Raw genomic sequence first — 19,110 nt, forward strand, 5'->3', positions numbered from 1 at the left:
ATTCATTTTAGTAAAAAAACAAAATGAATTTTATAAAAATAAAGATAGAAAATAAACATATATTTCATATTTTTTGTTTTAATAAAATCATTAAATAATGATTGTTTCTTGACAATAATTATACCATACAAAATGATAAATTTTATGAAAATTAGTAAAGTATACTATTGAACCGAATTTCTATTAGACTTCCGTGTAAAATGTGTTGGAATATACTATATTTAAATATTATTTAATTCTTTCATTCTACTAATTATTATGTGGTCATACTTTAAAATTAATTATTATGATTAAATGATCAAATAAAGACAAAAAAATAATTAAGATTATATTTTGAAAATTAATTAATTAATTATTTAGTTTGATATGGACTCAAATATGAGTATATCAATATTGTCCATTTTTGAATAACGTGATTCCTAACTGATCATCACTATATATGTAAGTTATGGTCCCTAGTATATAGTGCTACAAGCGTATTATCTTATTCTCTCTATCTAAAGAGTGTTGAAGACATTAAAAGTACCCGTTGAGGGAGATTCCACCAAATACTACAAAATGTAGATTTCATATTTATCTTATAAGTATGTGGAAGCAATACTTGAATTTCTTGAATTCACGGAAAAAAAACACTTCCAACAACAATGGAATCGTTTATCGTCCTTATGTTATATGTTGGAATGTATTCTTTTTAAAAGAAAGTAATTTTCAATCACCTAGGTTGTGAATAATTTATTCTAAATTATACAACATGGATGTGACAGGCTGAAGTAGATGAATTCCAAACTATGAAGTCACATAGATACATAGTTAATGTAGATATGGATGATAGACTATAAGATATGACCAGTGAAATTGGAGAATCTTCTTTTCGGAAAGCCCATATGTGTGATACTTTATTTAGTGAGAAGGATTAGTTTTTATTTAAGAGGTTCACAAATTTTACATGTATATCGACTATTTTTTCATATTTTTAATTTAAAGGAAAAAAAGATGATGGACAGATAAAAATTTAATATAATTTCTTAAATTGCTGAAAGAGATGCTTCTAGAAGGTAGAAATTTGTCCAAACCGCAGTTTTGAAGCCAAGAATCTATTGTGTCCAATTGTTTGGATTATGTCAAAAAATATGCATGTTGTAATTATTTCAATTAGAGAGGAAATATTATCAAAAACTTAATCAACGCCCAAAATGTGGGGAGTCGTGCTACAAGGATAATGACATCAGTGGTGATGAAGATGACGATGTAAGCAAGAAGCACCCTTTAGCCAAAATGTCATGTTCCTATCAATATTAATTCCAAGGCCCTAGAGAATGTTTTGTGATATTAAGAAAGTGAGATAGAAAACATCGCCAGGTTGGATATTCTTTAAGGTGGAAGAAAATTCAATAATTGTATCTATATTTTTTCCATGCTCCAATTTACATAATGGTTGGATTTGGAATTGATTGAATGAACCCCATTGATAATCTATGTACTTATCAATACATTTTTGAAAAAGAACTATAACTTTGTAAAGTATTTTTGTACTTGCAAAATATAGATATTATTATAGATATTCCAAACCGATGCAACGAGAAATTAAAAGGCTAATACTTGAGAAATATAAATAGAGATAACTCATGAACTCTATAACTTGAGTTTATAACATTTAATTATTAACATTGAACTAGTACATCAAGTGTATACAGAATCTCACAATTTATTTTATAAATATTGAATACATCTATTCCATCCACACATCAACCATAAACACGTGCACTAGGGGAATCGGGGTTATGAATGGGATCTGGACCTGATGGGATTTCTGATAAATTACGACCAGCATTACCAGGTTGCAATGAATGGTGGTGGCTTCGACCATGACCTCCTATGATTTCTTTTGTGTTGTAATAAATATTATCAGCCAAGACTCTCGAGCCTTGTCTTCCAAATTTATCAACTTTTTCAGGTAGCACGAAATCACCATTTTCTCTTAGTGTTACTGAGGGAAAGCGAATTGCACTTGATTCCCCATCATTAATTAACAATACCAATAGAGCAACACTGATCAAGAGAAGGTAGGAAAGAATTTTTTGCACCATTATCTTTTGTAGCACGTTATTCGAATATGGTGCTAACTTTGAAATATAATTTAAGTTAGACATACAGTGGATGTATACATACATATACTAGTAACTAGTAGAATATTGTTTCACCTAACACAACCTTTTAAAAAGTTGTCTCCATATGAACATTTATTCATTTTAGTAAAAAAACAAAATGAATTTTATAAAAATAAAGATAGAAAATAAACATATATTTCATATTTTTTGTTTTAATAAAATCATTAAATAATGATTGTTTCTTGACAATAATTATACCATACAAAATGATAAATTTTATGAAAATTAGTAAAGTATACTATTGAACCGAATTTCTATTAGACTTCGTGTAAAATGTGTTGGAATATACTATATTTAAATATTATTTAATTCTTTCATTCTACTAATTATTATGTGGTCATACTTTAAAATTAATTATTATGATTAAATGATCAAATAAAGACAAAAAAATAATTAAGATTATATTTTGAAAATTAATTAATTAATTATTTAGTTTGATATGGACTCAAATATGAGTATATCAATATTGTCCATTTTTGAATAACGTGATTCCTAACTGATCATCACTATATATGTAAGTTATGGTCCCTAGTATATAGTGCTACAAGCGTATTATCTTATTCTCTCTATCTAAAGAGTGTTGAAGACATTAAAAGTACCCGTTGAGGGAGATTCCACCAAATACTACAAAATGTAGATTTCATATTTATCTTATAAGTATGTGGAAGCAATACTTGAATTTCTTGAATTCACGGAAAAAAAACACTTCCAACAACAATGGAATCGTTTATCGTCCTTATGTTATATGTTGGAATGTATTCTTTTTAAAAGAAAGTAATTTTCAATCACCTAGGTTGTGAATAATTTATTCTAAATTATACAACATGGATGTGACAGGCTGAAGTAGATGAATTCCAAACTATGAAGTCACATAGATACATAGTTAATGTAGATATGGATGATAGACTATAAGATATGACCAGTGAAATTGGAGAATCTTCTTTTCGGAAAGCCCATATGTGTGATACTTTATTTAGTGAGAAGGATTAGTTTTTATTTAAGAGGTTCACAAATTTTACATGTATATCGACTATTTTTTCATATTTTAATTTAAAGGAAAAAAAGATGATGGACAGATAAAAATTTAATATAATTTCTTAAATTGCTGAAAGAGATGCTTCTAGAAGGTAGAAATTTGTCCAAACCGCAGTTTTGAAGCCAAGAATCTATTGTGTCCAATTGTTTGGATTATGTCAAAAATATGCATGTTGTAATTATTTCAATTAGAGAGGAAATATTATCAAAAACTTAATCAACGCCCAAAATGTGGGGAGTCGTGCTACAAGGATAATGACATCAGTGGTGATGAAGATGACGATGTAAGCAAGAAGCACCCTTTAGCCAAAATGTCATGTTCCTATCAATATTAATTCCAAGGCCCTAGAGAATGTTTTGTGATATTAAGAAAGTGAGATAGAAAACATCGCCAGGTTGGATATTCTTTAAGGTGGAAGAAAATTCAATAATTGTATCTATATTTTTTCCATGCTCCAATTTACATAATGGTTGGATTTGGAATTGATTGAATGAACCCCATTGATAATCTATGTACTTATCAATACATTTTTGAAAAAGAACTATAACTTTGTAAAGTATTTTTGTACTTGCAAAATATAGATATTATTATAGATATTCCAAACCGATGCAACGAGAAATAAAAGGCTAATACTTGAGAAATATAAATAGAGATAACTCATGAACTCTATAACTTGAGTTTATAACATTTAATTATTAACATTGAACTAGTACATCAAGTGTATACAGAATCTCACAATTTATTTTATAAATATTGAATACATCTATTCCATCCACACATCAACCATAAACACGTGCACTAGGGGAATCGGGGTTATGAATGGGATCTGGACCTGATGGGATTTCGGATAAATACGACCAGCATTACCAGGTTGCAATGAATGGTGGTGGCTTCGACCATGACCTCCTATGATTTCTTTTGTGTTGTAATAAATATTATCAGCCAAGACTCTCGAGCCTTGTCTTCCAAATTTATCAACTTTTTCAGGTAGCACGAAATCACCATTTTCTCTTAGTGTTACTGAGGGAAAGCGAATTGCACTTGATTCCCCATCATTAATTAACAATACCAATAGAGCAACACTGATCAAGAGAAGGTAGGAAAGAATTTTTTGCACCATTATCTTTTGTAGCACGTTATTCGAATATGGTGCTAACTTTGAAATATAATTTAAGTTAGACATACAGTGGATGTATACATACATATACTAGTAACTAGTAGAATATTGTTTCACCTAACACAACCTTTTAAAAAGTTGTCTCCATATGAACATTTATTCATTTTAGTAAAAAAAAAAATGAATTTTATAAAAATAAAGATAGAAAATAAACATATATTTCATATTTTTTGTTTTAATAAAATCATTAAATAATGATTGTTTCTTGACAATAATTATACCATACAAAATGATAAATTTTATGAAAATTAGTAAAGTATACTATTGAACCGAATTTCTATTAGACTTCCGTGTAAAATGTGTTGGAATATACTATATTTAAATATTATTTAATTCTTTCATTCTACTAATTATTATGTGGTCATACTTTAAAATTAATTATTATGATTAAATGATCAAATAAAGACAAAAAAATAATTAAGATTATATTTTGAAAATTAATTAATTAATTATTTAGTTTGATATGGACTCAAATATGAGTATATCAATATTGTCCATTTTTGAATAACGTGAATCCTAACCGATCATCACTATATATGTAAGTTATGGTCCCTAGTATATAGTGTTACAAGCGTATTTTCTTATTCTCTCTATCTAAAGAGTGTTGAAGATATTATAAGTACCCGTTGAGGGAGATTGCACCCAATACTACAAAATGTAGATTTCATATTTATCTTATAAGTATGTGGATGCAATACTTGAATTTCTTGAATTCACGGAGAAAAAACACTTCCTACAACAATGGAATCTTTTATGGTCGTTATGTTATATGTTGGAATGTATTCTTTTTAAAAGAAAGTAATTTTCAATCACCTAGGTTGTGAATAATTTATTCTAAATTATACAACATGGATGTGACAGGCTGAAGTAGATGAATTCCAAACTATGAAGTCACATAGATACATAGTTAATGTAGATATGGATGATAGACTATAAGATATGACCAGTGAAATTGGAGAATCTTCTTTTCGGAAAGCCCATATGTGTGATACTTTATTTAGTGAGAAGGATTAGTTTTTATTTAAGAGGTTCACAAATTTTACATGTATATCGACTATTTTTTCATATTTTTAATTTAAAGGAAAAAAAGATGACGGACAGATAAAAATTTAATATAATTTCTTAAATTGCTGAAAGAGATGCTTCTAGAAGGTAGAAATTTGTCCAAACCGCAGTTTTGAAGCCAAGAATCTATTGTGTCCAATTGTTTGGATTATGTCAAAAAATATGCATGTTGTAATTATTTCAATTAGAGAGGAAATATTATCAAAAACTTAATCAACGCCCAAAATGTGGGGAGTCGTGCTACAAGGATAATGACATCAGTGGTGATGAAGATGACGATGTAAGCAAGAAGCACCCTTTAGCCAAAATGTCATGTTCCTATCAATATTAATTCCAAGGCCCTAGAGAATGTTTTGTGATATTAAGAAAGTGAGATAGAAAACATCGCCAGGTTGGATATTCTTTAAGGTGGAAGAAAATTCAATAATTGTATCTATATTTTTTCCATGCTCCAATTTACATAATGGTTGGATTTGGAATTGATTGAATGAACCCCATTGATAATCTATGTACTTATCAATACATTTTTGAAAAAGAACTATAACTTTGTAAAGTATTTTTGTACTTGCAAAATATAGATATTATTATAGATATTCCAAACCGATGCAACGAGAAATAAAAGGCTAATACTTGAGAAATATAAATAGAGATAACTCATGAACTCTATAACTTGAGTTTATAACATTTAATTATTAACATTGAACTAGTACATCAAGTGTATACAGAATCTCACAATTTATTTTATAAATATTGAATACATCTATTCCATCCACACATCAACCATAAACACGTGCACTAGGGGAATCGGGGTTATGAATGGGATCTGGACCTGATGGGATTTCTGATAAATTACGACCAGCATTACCAGGTTGCAATGAATGGTGGTGGCTTCGACCATGACCTCCTATGATTTCTTTTGTGTTGTAATAAATATTATCAGCCAAGACTCTCGAGCCTTGTCTTCCAAATTTATCAACTTTTTCAGGTAGCACGAAATCACCATTTTCTCTTAGTGTTACTGAGGGAAAGCGAATTGCACTTGATTTCCCATCATTAATTAACAATACCAATAGAGCAACACTGATCAAGAGAAGGTAGGAAAGAATTTTTTGCACCATTATCTTTTGTAGCACGTTATTCGAATATGGTGCTAACTTTGAAATATAATTTAAGTTAGACATACAGTGGATGTATACATACATATACTAGTAACTAGTAGAATATTGTTTCACCTAACACAACCTTTTAAAAAGTTGTCTCCATATGAACATTTATTCATTTTAGTAAAAAAACAAAATGAATTTTATAAAAATAAAGATAGAAAATAAACATATATTTCATATTTTTTGTTTTAATAAAATCATTAAATAATTATTGTTTCTTGACAATAATTATACCATCCAAAATAATAAATTTTATCAAAATTAGTAAAGTATACTATTGAACCGATTTTCTATTATACCTCCGTGTAAAATGTGTTGGAATATACTATATTTAAATATTATTTAATTCTTTCATTCTACTAATTATTATGTGGTCATACTTTTAAATTAATTATTATGATTAAGTGATCACATAAAGACAAAAAAATAATTAAGATTATATTTTGAAAATTAATTAATTAATTATTTAGTTTGATATGGACTCAAATATGAGTATATCAATATTTTCCATTTTTGAATAACGTGAATCCTAACTGATCATCACTAAATATGTAAGTTATGGTCCCTAGTATATAGTGCTACAAGCGTATTATCTTATTCTCTCTATCTAAAGAGTGTTGAAGACATTATGAGTACCCATTGAGGGAGATTCCACCAAATACTACAAAATGTAGATTTCATATTTATCTTATAAGTATGTGGAAGCAATACTTGAATTTTTTGAATTCACGGAAAAAAACACTTCCAACAACAATGGAATCTTTTATGGTCCTTATGTTATATGTTGGAATGTATTCTTTTTAAAAGAAAGTAATTTTCAATCACCTAGGTTGTGAAAAATTTATTCTAAATTATACAACATGGATGTGACAGGCTGAAGTAGATGAATTCCAAACTATGAAGTCACATAGATACAAAGTTAATGTAGATATGGATGATAGACTATAAGATATGACCAGTGAAATTGGAGAATCTTCTTTTCGAAAAGCCCATATGTGTGATACTTTATTTAGTGAGAAGGATTAGTTTTTATTTAAGAGGTTCACAAATTTTACATGTATATCGACTATTTTTTAATATTTTTTATTTGAAGGAAAAAAAGATGATGGACAGATAAAAATTTAATATAATTTCTTGAATTGCTGAAAGAGATACTTCTAGAAGGTAGAAATTTGTCCAAACCACAGTTTTGAAGCCAAGAATCTACTGTGTCCAATTGTTTGGATTATGTCAAAAAATATGCATGTTGTAATTATTGCAATTAGAGAGGAAATATTATCAAAAACTTAACCAATGCCCAAAATGTGGGGAGTCGTGCTATAAGGATAATGACATCAGTGGTGATGAAGATGACGACGTAAGCAAGAAGCACCCTTTAGCCAAAGTGTCATGTTCCTGTCAATATTAATTCCAAGGCCCTAGAGAATGTTTTGTGATATTAAGAAAGTGTGATAGAAAACATCGCCAGGTTGGATATTCTTTAAGGTGGAACAAAATTCAATAATTGTATCTATATTTTTTCCATGCTCCAATTTACATAATGGTTGGATTTGGAATTGATTGAATGAACCCCTTTGATAATCTATGCACTTATCAATACATTTTTGAAAAGAACTATAACTTTGTAAAGTATTTTCGTACTTGCAAAATATAGATATTATTATAGATATTCCAAACCGATGCAACGAGAAATAAAAAGGCTAATAGTTAAGAAATATAAATAGAGATAACTCATGAACTCTATAACTTGAGTTTATAACATTTAATTATTAACATTGAACTAGTACATCAAGTGTATACAGAATCTCACAATTTATTTTACAAATATTGAATACATCTAGTGCATCCACACATCAACCGTAAACACGTGCACTAGGGGAATCGGGGTTATGAATGGGATCTGGACCTGATGGGATTTCTGATAAAATACGACCAACATTACCAGGTTGTAATGAATGATGGTGGCTTCGACCATGACCTCCTAGGATTTCTTTTGTGTTGTAATAAATATTATCAGCCAAGACTCTCGAGCATGTTCTTCCAAATTTATCAACTTTTTCAGGTAGCACGAAATCACCATCTGCTCTTAGTGTTACTGAGGGAAAGCCAGTTGCACTTGATTTCCCATCATTAATTAACAGTACCAATGAGCAACATTGATCAAGAGAAGGTAGGAAAGAATTTTTTGCACCATTATCATTTGTAGCACGTTATTCGAATATGGTGCTAACTTTGAAATATAATTTAAGTTAGACATACAGTGGATGTATATGTACATATACTAGTAACTAGTAGAATATTGTTTCACCTAACACAACCTTTTAAAAAGTTGTCTCCATATGAACATTTATTCATTTTTGTAAAAAAAAATGAATTTTATAAAAATAAAGATAGAAAATAAACATATATTTCATATTTTTTGTTTTAATAAAATCATTAAATAATGATTGTTTCTTGACAATAATTATACTATACAAAATGATAAATTTTATGAAAATTAGTAAAGTATACTATTGATTCGAATTTCTATTAGACCTCCGTGTAAAATGTGTTGGAATATACTATATTTAAATATTATTTAATTCTTTCATTCTACTAATTATTATGTGGTCATACTTTAAAATTAATTATTATGATTAAGTGATCAAATAAAGACAAAAAATAATTAAGATTATATTTTGAAAATTAATTAATTAATTATTTAGTTTGATATGGACTCAAATATGGGTATATCAATATTGTCCATTTTTGAATAACGTGAATCCTAACTGATCATCACTATATATGTAAGTTATGGTCCCTAGTATATAGTGCTACAAGCGTATTTTCTTATTCTCTCTATCTAAAGAGTGTTGAAGACATTATAAGTACCCGTTGAGGGAGATTCCACCAAATACTACAAAATGTAGATTTCATATTTATGTTATAAGTATGTGGAAGCAATACTTGAATTTCTTGAATTCACGGAAAAAAACACTTCCAACAACAATGGAATCTTTTATGGTCCTTATGTTATATGTTGGAATGTATTCTTTTTAAAAGAAAGTAATTTTCAATCACCTAGGTTGTGAAAAATTTATTCTAAATTATACAACATGGATGTGACTGGCTTAAGTAGATGAATTCCAAACTATGAAGTCACATAGATACAAAGTTAATGTAGATATGGATGATAGACTATAAGATATGACCAGTGAAATTGGAGAATCTTCTTTTCGGAAAGCCCATATGTGTGATACTTTATTTAGTGAGAAAGATTAGTTTTTATTTAAGAGGTTCACAAATTTTACATGTATATCGACTATTTTTTAATATTTTTAATTTGAAGGAAAAAAAGATGATGGACAGATAAAAGTTTAATATGATTTCCTGAATTGCTGAAAGAGATGCTTCTAGAAGGTAGAAATTTGTCCAAACCACAGTTTTGAAGCCAAGAATATATTGTGTCCAATTGTTTGGATTATGTCAAAAAATATGCATGTTGTAACTATTGCAATTAGAGAGGAAATATTATCAAGAACTTAATCAATGCCCAAAAATTGGGGAGTCGTGCTACAAGGATAATGACATCAGTGGTGATGAAGATGACGATGTAAGCAAGAAGCACCCTTTAGCTAAAGTGTCATGTTCCTGTCAATACTAATTCCAAGGCCCTAGAGAATGTTTTGTGATATTAAGAAAGTGTGATAGAAAACATCGTTGGGTTTGATATTCTTTAAGGTGGAAGAAAATTCAATAATTGTATCTATATTTTTTCCATTCTCCAATTTACATAATGGTTGGATTTGGAATTGATTGAATGAACCCCTTTGATAATCTATCTACTTATCAATTCATTTTTGAAAAAGAACTACAACTTTGTAAAGTATTTTTCTACTTGCAAAATATAGATATTATTATAGATATTCCAAACCGATGCAACGAGAAATAAAAAGGCTAATAGTTGAGAAATATAAATAGAGATAACTCATGAACTCTATAACTTGAGTTTATAACATTTAATTATTAACATTGAACTAGTACATCAAGTGTATACAAAATCTCATAATTTATTTTATAAATATTGAATACATCTATTCCATCCACACATCAACCATAAACACGTGCACTAGTGGAACCGGGGTTATGAATGGGATCTGGACCTGATGGGATTTCTGATAAAATACGACAAACATTACCAGGTTGCAATGAATGAAGGTGGCTTCGACCATGACCTCCTATGATTTGTTTTATGTTGTAATAAATATTATCAGCCAAGACTCTCGAGCCTTGTCTTCCAAATTTATCAACATTTTCAGGTAGTACGAAATCACCATTTGCTCTTAGTGTTACTGAGGGAAAGCGAGTTGCACTTGATTTCCCATCATAAATTAACAATACCAATAGAGCAACATTGATCAAGAGAAGGTAGGAAAGAATTTTTTGCCCCATTATCATTTGTAGAACGTTATTCGAATATGGTGCTAACTTTGAAATATAATTTAAGTTAGACATACAGTGGATGTATATATACATATACTAGTAACTAGTAGAATATTGTTTCACCTAACACAACCTTTTAAAAAGTTGTCTCCATATGAACATTTATTCATTTTAGTCAAAAAAAATGAACTTTATAAAAATAAAGATAGAAAATAAACATATATTTAGTATTTTTTGTTTTAATAAAATCATTAAATAATTATTGTTTCTTGACAATAATAATACCATCCAAAATGATAAATTTTATGAAAATTAGTAAAGTATACTATTGAACCGAATTTCTGTTAGACCTCCGTGCAAAATGTGTTGGAATATACTATATTTAAATATTATTTAATTCTTTCATTCTACTAATTATTATGTGGTCATACTTTTAAATTAATTATTATGATTAAGTGATCAAATAAAGACAAAAAAATAATTAAGATTATATTTTGAAAATTAATTAATTAATTATTTAGTTTGATATGGACTCAAATATGGGTATATCAATATTGTCCATTTTTGAATAACGTGAATCCTAACTGATCATCACTATATATGTAAGTTATGGTCCCTAGTATATAGTGCTACAAGCGTATTTTCTTATTCTCTCTATCTAAAGAGTGTTGAAGACATTATAAGTTACCATTGACGGAGATTCCACCAAATACTACAAAATGTAGATTTCCTATTTATGTTATAAGTATGTGGAAGCAATACTTGAATTTCTTGAATTCACAGAAAAAAACACTTCCAACAACAATGGAATCTTTCATGGTCCTTATGTTATATGTTGGAATGTATTCTTTTTAAAAGAAAGTAATTTTCAATCACCTAGGTTGTGAAAAATTTATTCTAAATTATACAACATGGATGTGACTGGCTGAAGTAGATGAATTCCAAACTATGAAGTCACATAGATACAAAGTTAATGTAGATATGGATGATAGACTATAAGATATGACCAGTGAAATTGGAGAATCTTCTTTTCGGAAAGCCCAAATGTGTGATACTTTATTTAGTGAGAAAGATAAGTTTTTATTTAAGAGGTTCACAAATTTTACATGTATATCTACTATTTTTTAATATGTTTAATTTGAAGGAAAAAAAGATGATGGACAGATAAAAGTTTAATATGATTTCTTGAAGTGCTGAAAGAGATGCTTCTAGAAGGTAGAAATTTGTCCAAACCACAGTTTTGAAGCCAAGAATCTATTGTGTCCAATTGTTTGGATTATGTCAAAAAATATGCTTGTTGTAACTATTGCAATTAGAGAGGAAATATTATAAAGAAATTAATCAATGATAAAAATGTGGGGAGTCGTGCTACAAGGATAATGACATCAGTGGTGATGAAGATGACGATGTAAGCAAGAAGCACCCTTTAGCCAAAGTGTCATGTTCCTGTCAATATTAATTCCAAGGCCCTAGAGAATGTTTTGTGATATTAAGAAAATGTGATAGAAAACATCGCCAAGTTTGATATTCTTTAAGGTGGAAGAAAATTCAATAATTGTATCTATATTTTTTCCATTTTCCAATTTACATAATGGTTGCATTTGGAATTGATTGAATGAACCCCTTCGATAATCTATGTACGTATCAATACATTTTTGAAAAAGAACTACAACTTTGTAAAGTATTTTTCTACTTGCAAAATATAGATATTATTATAGATATTCCAAACCGATGCAACGAGAAATAAAAAGGCTAATAGTTGAGAAATATAAATAGAGATAACTCATGAACTCTATAACTTGAGTTTATAACATTTAATTATTAACATTGAACTAGTACACCAAGTGTATACAAAATCTCATAATTTATTTTATAAATATTGAATTCATCTATTCCATCCACACATCAACCATAAACACGTGCACTAGGGGAACCGGGGTTATGAATGGGATCTGGACCTGATGGGATTTCTGATAAAATACGACCAACATTACCAGGTTGCAATGAATGATGGTGGCTTCGACCATGACCTCCTATGATTTGTTTTATGTTGTAATAAATATTATCAGCCAAGACTCTTGAGCCTTGTCTTCCAAATTTATCAACATTTTCAGGTAGTACGAAATCACCATTTGCTCTTAGTGTTACTGAGGGAAAGCGAGTTGCACTTGATTTCCCATCATAAATTAACAATACCAATAGAGCAACATTGATCAAGAGAAGGTAGGAAAGAATTTTTTGCCCCATTATCATTTGTAGAACGTTATTCGAATATGGTGCTAACTTTGAAATATAATTTAAGTTAGACATACAGTGGATGTATATATACATATACTAGTAACTAGTAGAATATTGTTTCACCTAACACAACCTTTTAAAAAGTTGTCTCCATATGAACATTTATTCATTTTAGTCAAAAAAAATGAACTTTATAAAAATAAAGATAGAAAATAAACCTATATTTCATATTTTTTGTTTTAATAAAATCATTAAATAATTATTGTTTTTTGACAATAATTATACCATCCAAAATGATAAATTTTATGAAACATAGTAAAGTATACTATTGAACCGAATTTCTATTAGACCTCCGTGTAAAATGTGTTGGAATATACTATATTTAAATATTATTTAATTCTTTCATTCTACTAATTATTATGTGGTCATACTTTTAAATTAATTATTATGATTATGTGATCAAATAAAGACAAAAAAATAATTAAGATAATTTTTTGAAATTAATTAATTAATTAGTTAGTTTGATATGGACTCAAATATGATTATATCAATATTGTCCATTTTTGAATAACGTGAATCCTAACTGATCATCACTATATATGTAAGTTATGGTCCATAGTATATAGTACTACAAGCGTATTATCTTATTCTCTCTATCTAAAGAGTGTTGAAGACATTATAAGTACCCGTTGAGGGAGATTCCACCAAATACTACAAAATGTAGATTTCATATTTATCTTATAAGTATGTGGAAGCAATACTTGAATTTCTAGAATTCACGGAAAAAAACACTTCCAACAACAAAGGAATCTTTTATGGTCCTTATGTTATATGTTGGAATGTATTCTTTTTAAAAGAAAGTAATTTTCAATCACCTAGGTTGTGAAAAATTTATTCTAAATTATACATCATGGATGTGACTGGCTGAAGTAGATGAATTCCAAACTATGAAGTCACATAGATACAAAGTTAATGTAGATATGGATGATAGTCTATAAGATATGACCAGTGAAATTGGAGAATCTTCTTTTCGGAAAGCCCATATGTGTGGTACTTTATCTAGTGAGAAAGATTAGTTTTTATTTAAGAGGTTCACAAATTTACGTGTATATCGACTATTTTTTAATATTTTTAATTTGAAGGAAAAAAAGATGATGGACAGATAAAAGTTTAATATGATTTCTTGAATTGCTGAAAGAGATACTTCTAGAAGGTAGAAATTTGTCCAAACCACAGTTTTGAAGCCAAGAATCTATTGTGTCCAATTGTTTGGATTATGTCAAAAAATATGCATGTTGTAACTATTGCAATTAGAGAGGAAATATTATCAAGAACTTAATCAATGCCCAAAATGTGGGGAGTCCTGCTACAAGGATAATGACATCAGTGGTGATGAAGATGACGATGTAAGCAAGAAGCACCCTTAGCCAAAGTGTCATGTTCCTGTCAATATTAATTCCAAGGCCCTAGGGAAAGTTTTGTGATATTAAGAAAGTGTGATAGAAAACATCGCCAGGTTTGATATTTTTTAAGGTGGAAGAAAATTCAATAATGGTATCTATATTTTTTCCATTCTCCAATTTACATAATGGTTGGATTTGGAATTGATTGAATGAACCCCTTTGGTAATCTACGTACTTATCAATACATTTTTGAAAAAGAACTACAACTTTGTAAAGTATTTTTGTACTTGCAAAATATAGATATTATTATAGATATTCCAAACCGATGCAACGAGAAATAAAAAGGCTAATAGTTGAGAAATATAAATAGAGATAACTCATGTTCTCTATAACTTGATTTTATAACATTTAATTATTAACATTGAACTAGTACATCAAGTGTATACAGAATCTCACATTTTATTTTATAAATATTGAATACATCTATTCCATCCACATATCAACCATAAACACGTGCACTAGGGGAATCGGGGTTATGAATGGGATCTGGACCTGATGGGATTTCTGATAAAATACGACCAACATTACCAGGTTGCAATGAATGATGGTGGCTTCGACCATGACCTCCTATGATTTCTTTTGTGTTGTAATAAATATTATCAGCCAAGACTCTCGATCCTTGTCTTCCAAATTTATCAACTTTTTCAGGTAGCACGAAATCACCATTTGCTCTTAGTGTTACTTAGGGAAAGCGAGTTGCACTTGATTTCCCATCATAAATTAACAATACCAATAGAGCAACATTGATCAAGAGAAGGTTGGAAAGAATTTTTTGCACCATTATCATTTGTAGCACGTTATTCGAATATGGTGCTAACTTTGAAATATAATTTAAGTTAGACATACAGTGGATGTATATATACATATACTAGTAACTAGTAGAATATTGTTTCACCTAACACAACCTTTTAAAAAGTTGTCTCCATATGAACATTTATTCATTTTAGTTAAAAAAATGAACTTTATAAAAATAAAGATAGAAAATAAACATATGATTAGTATTTTTTGTTTTAATAAAATCATTAAATAATTATTGTTTCTTGACAATAGTTATACCATCTAAAATGATAAATTTCATGAAAATTAGTAAAGTATACTATTGAACCGAATTTCTATTAGACATCCGTGTAAAATATGTTGGAATATACTATATTTAAAAATTATTTAATTCCTTCATTCTACTAATTATTATGTGGTCATACTTTTAAATTACTTATTACGATTAAGTGATCAAATAAAGACAAAAAAATAATTAAGATTATATTTTGAAAATTAATTAATTAATTATTTAGTTTGATATGGACTCAAATATGAGTATATCAATATTGTCCATTTTTGAATAACGTGAATCCTAACTGATCATCACTATATATGTAAGTTATGGTCCCTAGTATATAGTGCTACAAGCGTATTTTCTTATTCTCTCTATCTAAAGAGTGTTGAAGACATTATAAGTACCCATTGACGGAGATTCCACCAAATACTACAAAATGTAGATTTCATATTTATGTTATAAGTATGTGGAAGCAATACTTGAATTTCTTGAATTGACGGAAAAAAACACTTCCAACAACAATGGAATCTTTTATGGTCCTTATGTTATATGTTGGAATGTATTCTTTTTAAAAGAAAGTAATTTTCAATCACCTAGGTTGTGAAAAATTTATTCTAAATTATACAACATGGATGTGACTGGCTGAAGTAGATGAATTCCAAACTATGAAGTCACATAGATACAAAGTTAATGTAGATATGGATGATAGACTATAAGATATGACCAGTGAAATTGGAGAATCTTCTTTTCGGAAAGCCCATATGTGTGATACTTTATTTAGTGAGAAAGATTAGTTTTTATTTAAGAGGTTCACAAATTTTACATGTATATCGACTATTTTTTAATATTTTTAATTTGAAGGAAAAAAAGATGATGGACAGATAAAAGTTTAATATGATTTCTTGAATTGCTGAAAGAGATGCTTGTAGAAGGTAGAAATTTGTCCAAACCACAGTTTTGAAGCCAAGAATCTATTGTGTCCAATTGTTTAGATTATGTCAAAAAATATGCATGTTGTAATTATTTCAATTAGAGAGGAAATATTATCAAAAACTTAATCAATGCCCAAAATGTGGGGAGTCGTGCTACAAGGATAATGACATCAGTGGTGATGAAGATGACGATGTAAGCAAGAAGCACCCTTTAGCCAAAGTGTCATGTTCCTGTAATATTAATTCCAAGGCCCAAGAGAATGTTTTGTGATATTAAGAAAGTGTGATAGAAAACATCGCCAAGTTTGATATTCTTTAAGGTGGAAGAAAATTCAATAATTGTATCTATATTTTTCCCATTCTCCAATTTACATAATGGTTGGATTTGGAATTGATTGAATGAACCCCTTCGATAATCTATGTACTTATCAATACATTTTTGAAAAAGAACTATAACTTTGTAAAGTATTTTTGTACTTGCAAAATATAGATATTATTATAGAGATTCCAAACCCATGCAACGAGAAATAAAAAGGCTAATAGTTGAGAAATATAAATAGAGATAACTCATGAACTCTATAACTTGAGTTTATAACATTTAATTATTAACATTGAACTAGGACATCAAGTGTATACTGAATCTCACAATTTATTTTATAAATATTGAATACATCTATTCCATCCACATATCAACCATAAACACGTGTGTAGCACCTCAAATTTGCACCCTCCTTTTGTACATACATTTTCATGATTAGGTCATTAACATAACATAGTTCATTGCATAACATTGCGTTGCCCTTTGCCCAAGTGCAAGTTCAGTTGACAAATTAGGTCAAACTGGTCAGGAGAATCAGTTAAACAAGCAAGCATGTGCTATTTCCATTGGAACAAAGCCCTATGGTTGATTTATCAAGTTCATATGGTCTAAGGATCATTGTGAAGTGGTTTGGCCAAAGATTGGATGATCAAAGCTCAATAGTCAAGCTGAATCTCTTCAGAAACCCTAGAAAGTCAACTGTGGTCAACTGTGCCTGATTTTATGGATTGGAAGGTGTGAGATGGTTTTAAAGGCCTCATTCATGTCCATACAAGTCTCATTTGACATATCAAAGACCAAGGTTGAAGAATTGGAGGTCAGACAAGAAGTTTCCAAAAGTGGCAGGTGACCTGTAATTTCAACTGCCCAAAATGGAAAGTTTTTCTCCCCAAAATTACTTCATCATACAAGCTTCAAATGGAATTTTCTCCTACATGAAAGTTGAATATCTTGATCTCACCATTCCAAAAAGTCCAAGAACTTGAAATTCCCATGTGTGGTTGGCAAGATATGGTCCAGTCATTTTCAGAAAATGCCCAAATTCGAAGTGCCATAACTTTCACATGGAATGGCCAAATTGGTTGATTTTTCTTTGAGCAAACCACATCTCATATGATCTTTCATGATGCATAATCAAATTTCATCAAAAACTTTCATAGCAAAATGGCATTTTTTAAGTGAACACATTTGCATTTTTGGCATGGCATAGTGATTTTGAGCATAACATAGAATTTCCACATGGGACTTTTTCCAACACATCACAAATGGTATTTGGAACTTGCTTGAACCAAGTTTAGACTGAAAAATGGACTGCATCATGAAAGGGCATATTGGACCTAACACATAAAAATGCACATTACACTAATCATCTTAATTTTGCTAATCTTGATTAATTTTGGATTAGGGAGAGGTATAAAGAGTTAATTGTAACTGTTTTGCATAATCACTAATCATTTCTTCAGATCAAAACAGAAAATCACACCAATTCTCTCATTTTTCTCCACTTTGCATTTTCACATTTCTTCACAATTCATCAAGATTTCCTCCATTTTTTCGTGTTTTCTTTGGTGATTCTTCATTTGCAGGTGCTGTAGCAGTGCTGTTGAACAAGATCTTGTGGAAATCATGCAAGAACACCAACTGTTGCAAGCTTGGATTTCCATGGCAGCTGCGAAAATCCATTGATTCGTGCACTTTTGAGCTGAGATTTCTTCATCAATCATCTTCATAGTCATTACACTACATCTGTTTCCGTGAATTAGAGCAAAACAAGCAAGGATTCCACAACTGCCATCATCCAAGGTTGGAATTCGACTCTAACCGTTTTCAAAATTGTGATGTGTATATTGTAGAACGTAGTTTGTAGAGTCCATTGCAAGTTGTAGAATCAAAATCCATTAAGATTTGAGAGAGAAATCTAGGATTAAAGTTTAGATGCCAAAACTTCTTTCAATCGATTCGCATTGTACATGAATTTCTGGATAATTTCATCATGATATCTGTAATCTACGTGTTTAGACCTTTCTATCCATATATGATTTGTGCATTTTGGTTGAGAAATGTTCGTAACTA

At 29.3% G+C, this 19,110-nt stretch overlaps 1 long non-coding RNA gene across 2 annotated transcripts; it reads right to left on the reverse strand.

Moving 5' to 3' along the window:
• Positions 1-1,626: 1,626 nt before the first annotated feature.
• Positions 1,627-13,314, reverse strand: LOC127129096 (uncharacterized). 2 transcript variants are annotated; one of them, XR_007806158.1, is made up of 2 exons: positions 12,990-13,314; positions 1,627-1,798 (listed from the first exon to the last, which is right to left on the reverse strand). It is a non-coding gene; the product is annotated as an uncharacterized LOC127129096 (long non-coding RNA). The 2 variants fall into 2 exon arrangements; XR_007806159.1 differs by lacking the exon at positions 1,627-1,798 and adding an exon at positions 6,104-6,275.
• Positions 13,315-19,110: the final 5,796 nt, after the last annotated feature.

Source organism: Lathyrus oleraceus, chromosome 3 (genome assembly GCF_024323335.1).
Source record: "Lathyrus oleraceus cultivar Zhongwan6 chromosome 3, CAAS_Psat_ZW6_1.0, whole genome shotgun sequence".
NCBI classification, from domain to species: Eukaryota; Viridiplantae; Streptophyta; class Magnoliopsida; order Fabales; family Fabaceae; genus Lathyrus; species Lathyrus oleraceus.